General features: G+C 43.7%; 1 long non-coding RNA gene across 1 annotated transcript; it reads right to left on the reverse strand.

Moving 5' to 3' along the window:
* Positions 1–266: 266 nt before the first annotated feature.
* LOC146805369 (uncharacterized) lies at positions 267–6,708 on the reverse strand. The gene is made up of 3 exons (XR_014967452.1): positions 6,494–6,708; positions 3,356–3,622; positions 267–1,869 (listed from the first exon to the last, which is right to left on the reverse strand). It is a non-coding gene; the product is annotated as an uncharacterized LOC146805369 (long non-coding RNA).
* Positions 6,709–8,515: the final 1,807 nt, after the last annotated feature.

Raw genomic sequence — 8,515 nt, forward strand, 5'->3', positions numbered from 1 at the left:
GCTCCGTCCATCACCATCCCCTTTTGTACCGCTTCATTCAAATGACCATCACATACTTTGTTAACCAATGTATGTACGTAACAAGGTAGACATTACAAAAAACCTGGCGTATTACCTGCCATCATGGCAAAGAAAAATAAGTACTTCACTTTTTAGTCAGAAATATTGCTAGGAACGAAACAATTGCAAAGGAAAATTAATGCCAGGTCTAATTTGGTGAAATAAAAATTATAAATTTATTCCAAACAATGAGATACATCTCTCAATATATTTTAAAAGCCAAATAGAAGTCCATAACGTTCCAAAAAAGTACTGTGCACTGTTGTGCGGTGGCAAAAAGCTTGCCTCCTAATTCACTGCTAAGGGGGATCGCCTCAGGAAGGGGCATCTAGTGGGCAGAGCAGGCACCTCAAAGATCTTACTTGGGAGGCGGGTGGTTGAGTTTGGTAGGGGTGTTCTTGGGGGGTTTGCATTTGGGAGGGGTACGTTTGATTTTAGTAGGGGTTGTTTCTGTGTAGGGATGGGTGGATTAGGATGTGGAAGGGGTGCGTTGGGTTGCGGTGTAGAAGGGGCAGCTTTGCATTTGGGAGAGGCGAGTTGGGCTTTGGAAGGGATAAAGGCAAGAGAAAACAACAAACTCTCATGTGGAAAATGGGCAGGATGTTCTGTAGGGATTTGGGTTTTGGAGGTAGACGGAGTGGCAGTTGCTGATGTACATCTGTCTGTTGAGGGTGTAGGTACCTGTGGGTCTGGTGCATGTTGTGCATGTTTGGGTGCATCTTGCTTCCTAGGTGTCTGTTGTTTGAGTGAGTGTGGGTGCTTGTGTTTTGTAGGTATGGTTTATAATGTGTGTGTGTGTGTGTGTGTGAATAGGTTTTCTATGGAGATGCTGGGTGTGGTTATGGTACATGTGAATCTGGTGGTGCATGTGGGTGATCCGGTGGTAGTACATGTGGGTATGGTATTTGTGGGTGTGCTGGTGGTCGTGCATGTGGGTATGGTGGTAAGTGCAGTGGCTGTGGGTGTGCTGTTGTAGTGTTGGTGCATGTGGGTGTGGTAGTGGATGAGTTGTCTGTGGATGTGGTGTGGTGTGGGTGGTACATGTGCATGTGGTTGTGGCTGCAGTGTGTGTGGGTGTGTTGGTAGTAGTACAAATGGGTGTGGTGTCTTTAAGTTTGGGTGGGTGCCTGTGTTTTTGCTGTCTCTGTGTTTATGTGTGTGTGTATGCTACTTGTGTGTGTTGGAGGGGTGCATGAAAAGGTGTGAGTGTGCTTTGGACAGGGCTGGAAAAAGGAAATGGGGAAGGAGGCAGGAAGTGGGTCACAAGATTCGGATTGTTGGAAGGCTCAAGTCAGTGAGGAGGCCAGCCTTGAAAATATGACTATAGACCAGACATACCACTTTGAATGCCTTCATGGTAAGCTAGCATGTGTTGCATATGGCAGCTAAGCTCATGCATGGCATTAGGAGTGCAATCTGCCCTACAGGGATGCTGCAGAGCAGGTCAATAGCCTCCTCTTCAGCACAGCCGGGTGGACAGGGGCAGATGTTAGCTGCCTGGGGCAAAAGATACCTCATCCCTTTTATGGGGTGAGGTTGGCCTACTCAGAGGGAACAAGAGGGAAGGTAGAGATAGATATCTGGGTGGTGGACAAGGATGCAGGTGTAACTGGAACAATAGGGTCTGACACCACTAGGGACTGCTCGCTTGGGAGGCCATCGAAGAAGATGTCAAACTGGTGGCATCCATGCCAGTCCCTTCACCCTCCATGGCACTGTGCCCCTTGTTGGTCTCACCAGGTGAAACAAAGTGGCCAGTTGCTTCCTCGCCTACGTGGCCAACGTCTCCTTCATCTGCTCTGGATGATGCTGAAAAGACATCAACACAGGTTTTATTGTAGCTTTGTGACTAGAATTGATCAATAACTTTGAGCACACAACATTTTTCTAGGTTCCATATTACACCTGCTGCAAAGATCACAAACTGTGGTTCTTTATATTATCATCTCAAGCATGTAGGGAACAACTTCTGAAACCATTTGGTCACAGTTTTGTAATTCCCTGTAATGGCTCCTACATCTTATATGGTGTTGTTTGTTAACCATATTTATTTCTCTAAAAGACTGTCGAATATCTCTGAATGGTTGGCCTATGTTCCCTAGAATAGTGAACCTATGCCACCAAGAAGGATATACACCAAAAATACCTATGGACATTGTGTGTACAAGGACAAATGACATACCCCCCCAAAAATATGAATTAATATGTGTCAACAAATACTGCAATGCTGAACCAATATTTGTAGAAACTGAAAGCATGTCTTTTGTAAGGTCAATTCACAATGGTAACACATACCTCAAGTAACTCAAGTATAGTACAAATGTACAACAGATTATATGATTTCAGTACTGAAGTAGCTTATCAATGTATCATGCACTATGTATTTATCTATGCTATTCCAAAAAATTAGACATATTGTTATTGTGGATTGACAAATGATTCTTGTAGCATAAGTGAAGAGATAGGGCTTGAAACATTTCTGATCCACTTTAGTACATAGCAATTACTTATTGACTCCAAAATATCTCAAATTATTTCAAGGTTGTCTCACCAAAGAACAAGCTATGGTGGCTTTCACCTTCGGCAAAAAGTGGTACCACATCACAGTAAGTATGACATACACTGATTCTCATATGATATTCACATCAAAAAATGATCAAAAATATAAAAACTTGATGCATTTCACAATTTTCCAAATGAGTTATGTGTTGGGCCTGATTATCAGTCTTCAAGATAAGATACTTAAACAAGTATGTGCTGGAAGATGCAATCTCCCAAAATCCCTCAAAGCATCCATTTGTTCCATCATTAAGTTCTCATCTGGACATACCAATCAATTCTGATGTGACTGGTGATTTTGGCTCTCATGCTCACACTTGCTTCTGTAAAATCCCAACTTACCAATGTGATGTTTGGAACATCCACTGTATCATAAGTGCATATGTAATTGGTCCACCATTACATCATCAGTAATAGTGAAGGAGCCTCACACCGGACACAACAAAGACTAGTGGCCTGTTTAGTACAACTGTCCCCCATGAAATCAAACAACCTCATGTATATGTGTATTTTAGGCAGCCATTTGTCTGTTCAGAACAGTCTTTTTGCAGTGAACAGGAATCAGGTGGGATCCTTTTCAACAAATTAATAGACAAAGTGCATCATCGTACACATTGTGCAAAACGTACTCTTTCGAGAACTCTTCTTGTGTTTTGGACATGGGTGACCCTTTGCCTTGATGGGTAAAGCCCTGGCTGCAACAAAAATTTGTCATGAAACTCAAATAAGAACTTACCCCCTTTTTGCTTCTGTAGGGCTCTCAACTACCCATCAAGCTGGGGATAGGCCACTGCAAGAATGCAGGCCATTAGGGGTGTCAGAGTGAGGCACACGTTTCCAACATTGGGAGGACTGCCCAAGCTGGACCTCGGATGATTTTCTGGTCACCATCGGAGGTCCTCCAACCTCTTCCTGCAAGGAAGGATGTGCTGCTTGTAGACTCCCATGGTCCGCACCTCCCTGGTGATGGCCTTCCAGAAATCCCACTTTTGATGGGAATTAACTAGTATGGATACAAGAAATTAACGAAAAAATGAATGATTTTGTGACTTTTTTTTGTCTTTATTGACGTAACACAATTTTGCTACATCTATCACAAGCATGACGCATAAGTTACCATGTCACGTGTATTTTCACATGCATTCCAAAAGAACTATATTTCTGCACACTTTTGTAGTGACCTGTTCACTACCCTCATCCCTTGTCATGTCCTACACTCAATAATCCAGGCTAGTGGCATTATCTAGCCCAGGGGGCTCCTACATTTGCTATGAGGGGAGCTACTTTTGATCAGTGCAAAACATTGTGAACTACTGATGGCTAAACAACATGCGCATTGTTACTAGACACCCTCACGGCTAGCTTTATTGACTTGATGCCTATAGTCAATAGAGCCAGGTACTATGGTCTGAACTTAATACTATGACTGACAGCACTATGAAAGGGCTGACGTGTGTCAGTGAGAGTGTGCTCTTTGGGGATGTATGAACATGTGTACATATGAATAGGACATAAACGTTCGGGTGACAGAGTCTGTGTGGCATGCACTTATAGCACAGGACACACCTTTTACCATTTGTGGCACCGTTACATGGATGACACAAACATACAATTGTATGTCCTTTTGAATTGGGAGAGTTTAATTTTGCAGAGAAATATTCTACCAAACACTTCATATCATGGAACAAGTGGCTGCCCTTCATAATAATCACATTAAAAAGGGCTGTATCATGCATAAATACTTATGGCACAGTGAATACTGGCCACTGGGAGTACGAGGCCTCCAGTTTGAAAATGAAGAACTGAAATGGGAGTAAAATTAAATGGCGTGTTAGACCAAGAAGTTAGGTAATTCTCCATGTAAATTCTCATCCATTTAAAAGCATTCAGGGGCCCATTTTTGCACACACCTCCAAATCTGAGTTGACATGGAAATATTTTTAAAACAGATATGCTTTAGTGCCTCAGTTGTTTGCCATTGTGACTCTGCCACAGCCTGGCACATGATTCTGACTGAGAGCTGCTCATTGTGATGCCTTGCTATCTGCAGCCTTATGATCATGATGTCAAACTCACGCAGCCTTCCCTTGAATTTTACATTAACATATGACCTTGTGCCCACCTAATAACTGACCTCAAGGCTCTGTACTACTCTGAAGGGATCTGCGAGCTACTGATAGCTTCCAATTGCCTGTTTTTTAGACCCCTGATCTAGGCTGAGTGATTTGTGGGCTGATACACATAGCAAACATCTTTTTAATTTGTTTTGTACAAAAAACATATATATGTGCAGTTATAAAGACAACATGATGTGCTTCCTAATTTACATGATGTGAGATTTCTACATTTCACTTATAATTCAAACATGAAAATATATATATATCTCTACATACACACAATATAGAATCTAGGACTTTAACCCGTTCCATGCTGTGGACGGCCCCGGCCGTCCGACGTCACAGTGAGCGTGTGTGTCGGACGGCAAGGGGCCGTCCGAACCCCGCCCAATCATTAACTCTCCAGCACCGCAGCGGAATTCGCGCTGCGGTCAAGGTGTTAAACACACAACACGTACAAATCCCCAACATCATCGTCCTTGGTAAGGAACAACATATATGACACTTCACATCAATCACTACACTTTACTCACGAACTCAAAGGGGCATTGTAGCCTGTGAAAATGTAAAAAAAAACAGACAGATTCACATATACATTGCAAACATATACCTGTTCCACTGGTGAGCCATACATCTGGCCATACAGGGACAGAACCTGCTGTGCTAGCAGCTCCAGCTCCTCTGGTGAGAAGGCAGGAGCCTTCTCACCTAGCCTGTAGCCTAAGACCAATGTCTCAACCAGTGATCATTAGGGGGGACAATTCCAAAGTGAGTATAAATCACTCCAAGGGGGAAGAGAAGGGAGACCACAAGAAAGTACGGTAGAATATAGACTATTATTCGTAAGTAGTTGTATCAGCACTACAGTACAATTTTACAGAAAGTAACCATAACACCCAAGTGTGCACTGAACGTGCTAGTGACTAGGCCTGGGCCAAAATTCATTCCGTTCGCGGAAATTGCGATAATTTGGCATTTGCGCGTTCCGCGGAAAGCGCGAAAATGTCAAAATTTCCGCATTCCGCAGCTTAGCGATAATTTGTTTCTGGCTCGCGCTGTAAAGTAATAAATTCTCACGTGCGCGCGATCGCCTTACCTGAATCCCCGCGTTAGCCGACAAGTTTTTCCGATCCGGTCGCGTTCTCCACGAGATGGTGGATTGTTGGTAGCCATTTGCGCTGTCTCGCGACAGTTCGCGCCCGCCGTAACGTCATGCGTCGCGCGATCACGTCTTTCTTCTCGCGATCATGCACCGTGAGACAAGTGAAAACAAGATGGCCGCGCCTGCAAGCAACCGCATGGGTAAGTTGGCAAGCCGCGACCACGCAGAAAATACCACGAACGGGCGGGAAAAAAACTTCCGCATCTTCGCGATATTTCCGCGTGTTTGCGGAGATTTTTAACATTTTCGCGATAATTTGCGAAAGTGAATTTCGCAAATTCCGCCCACCTCTACTAGTGACGGTGAATGACGCAGTGACACAGGGGTGAAAAAAACTGTGTGAACTGCAAAAAACAAAGTGCAGAGATAATCAAGTGGTCAACAGTACAGACAAATATATACAGGGAAGGTATTTTGATTAGGACTGAGTTGCTTGCGCTGGGTAGTCGATGGCATTTCGACCTGTTCAATTTCAGGTCATTATCAGGACAATGGTTACTGATTATGGTATAGTGCTGTACAGGAAGGAGACGGAGAAAATCAGGCCCTGGATACAAGTAAAAGGGAAGTGATGGAACAGATGGAAGAAGAATACCTATCTGGGTTGGTAGTTGTAAATTACTCCGAACGACGAGTGTGGGCAGCCGAGTAGTGATGGGGTCGAGGCGAGTCCAAGTGTATTCCAGACGAGGTAAGGAAAAGGAAATCAATGTGTGGCCTGTTAGGGGGCCGAGATAAGCTAGTCAGAGGGTCACCAGGACATGCACTTAGGAGAAAGGGCGTAGAGGATAGAAATACCGGGCAAATGAAGTGCCCTCTCTGTCAGCCGTGAGAGCTGTGAGCTGACAGTTTAAATCAGGAAGAAGTAAAGCAGAGCAGAGGTCACGTGTACGCAAAGGCCTAGAACGGGCCGAAGGTAACCACGTTCAGTACCCCAGGGGGAAGGAGAGGAGAAAAAGTGCCAATAGTAAAATGGCTAAAAGGGAGAAAGAACACAGAAACGAGGAGTGACATTGAACCTCAAAAATCGGAAACAAGCTGAAGCCCGGTCATAATAAGTGATTGAAGTTACAAGTTGATGTACATATATATATATCCATATTAAATAAAGCAAACAAATTGCATGGAATCAAACCATCATACACTCAAGGGTGGTATATATTAGCGTAATTATATGCATAATTATTGCTAATGAGTATGGAAGCAAACCACATAAATAAATTATAACATGGTTTGATAAACAGATGTAAACATTACACAAGTACCCTGCTTGATCAAAAAGGGATGTAATCTAAGGGGGGGGTGAGGTGGGGTTTGTGGGGAAGAGGGGAAGGAGGTTGTAGGGGGTGAGGAAAGGAAAGAAGGGAGGGAGGAAAAGGAGCAAGGGGAAGGGAAAAGGAGGAGGGAATTGGGATGGGTATGACTCATTATAAAGACAAAATTGCTGGCCGCATAGAGAAAAACATATCAAAAATAAGAAACATTAAGAAACAAGATCAGTGATAACAACACAATCAAAAAAGGGTTCAAGGCAATTTAAGGAGCAGCAATAGTCATGTTCCATTCATAAAGCGAGTTAAGCCCATTGGTAACAGAGTTGCAGAGTGCAATCCAACGGCACTCACATTTATTCAGAAGTAGTTGCAAATTTGCGTCCCAGATTGGGAGTACCGGGCGGTCAATGACTTGCCATACTAAGTTGGTTTCTGAATGTTTTTTTTCTTTGTAATGTGAGACTAGTGGTGCGGTCTCAATCTTGCATCTTATGCAACTTTTATGTTGGGAAATGCATTGTTTTATCATTTGGCGCGTTTGGCCAATGTCCCGTAAGTTGCAGGGGCAACGAATGGTGTAAATCACGTTAGATGTACGGCTGTTAGAGAATTGTTTGAGTTGGTATGTGTGATCATGTGTGACACATTGTTTCTTGTTAAGGGTAAGATCACATACTGAACAGGACTGACATTTGTAATGGCCACCAATGGGGGGTAAGCCCCACAAGGAGGTAACAGATTGTATTTTCTTTTCTTTGTCTGCCACGTTATGGCATGGACCAACCTATCAGAAAGGTTTTTGCCCATTTTGTGTGAGAAGAGGGGAGGTTCCGAAAAGGGGCATGGGTCCGGAGTATGGGCCAGTTATGTTTGATCACTTTGTTGACCTTGTTGCTTGAAGGGCCATAGGTAGATGCAAAGGGGATGTGTGAATTGTTACACTTAGGGGAAGGTGAGAGGAGTACTTTCTTGTGGCTGTACCATGCACGTTTACATGCACGGGACACCACACGTTTGGGATAACCACGTTTAATCAATTTCTCAGTGAGAACAGCCCACTCATGAAAGTAATCTTTGAACCATTTACAGTTCCTCCTGATACGGAGGAACTGTCCATACAGAAGACCATCATGCAGGCCTCGTGGATGGTAGCTTGAGTACAATAAGCGTGTATTGCGTTCCGTAGGTTTTCGGAATAAGTTGGTGCTAATTGCGCCATCAAGCGCATGGAGTGTAAGGTCCAGAAATGGAAGGTCATTTGTTCTAACATCTGAGGTGAATGTGAGATGTGGTTGGCAGTTTTTGAGCCAGGAGCTAAATTAAAACAAACCTTCATTGGTACC

This window comes from Triturus cristatus, chromosome 8 (assembly GCF_964204655.1).
Source record: "Triturus cristatus chromosome 8, aTriCri1.1, whole genome shotgun sequence".
In the NCBI taxonomy this organism is placed as follows: domain Eukaryota; kingdom Metazoa; phylum Chordata; class Amphibia; order Caudata; family Salamandridae; genus Triturus; species Triturus cristatus.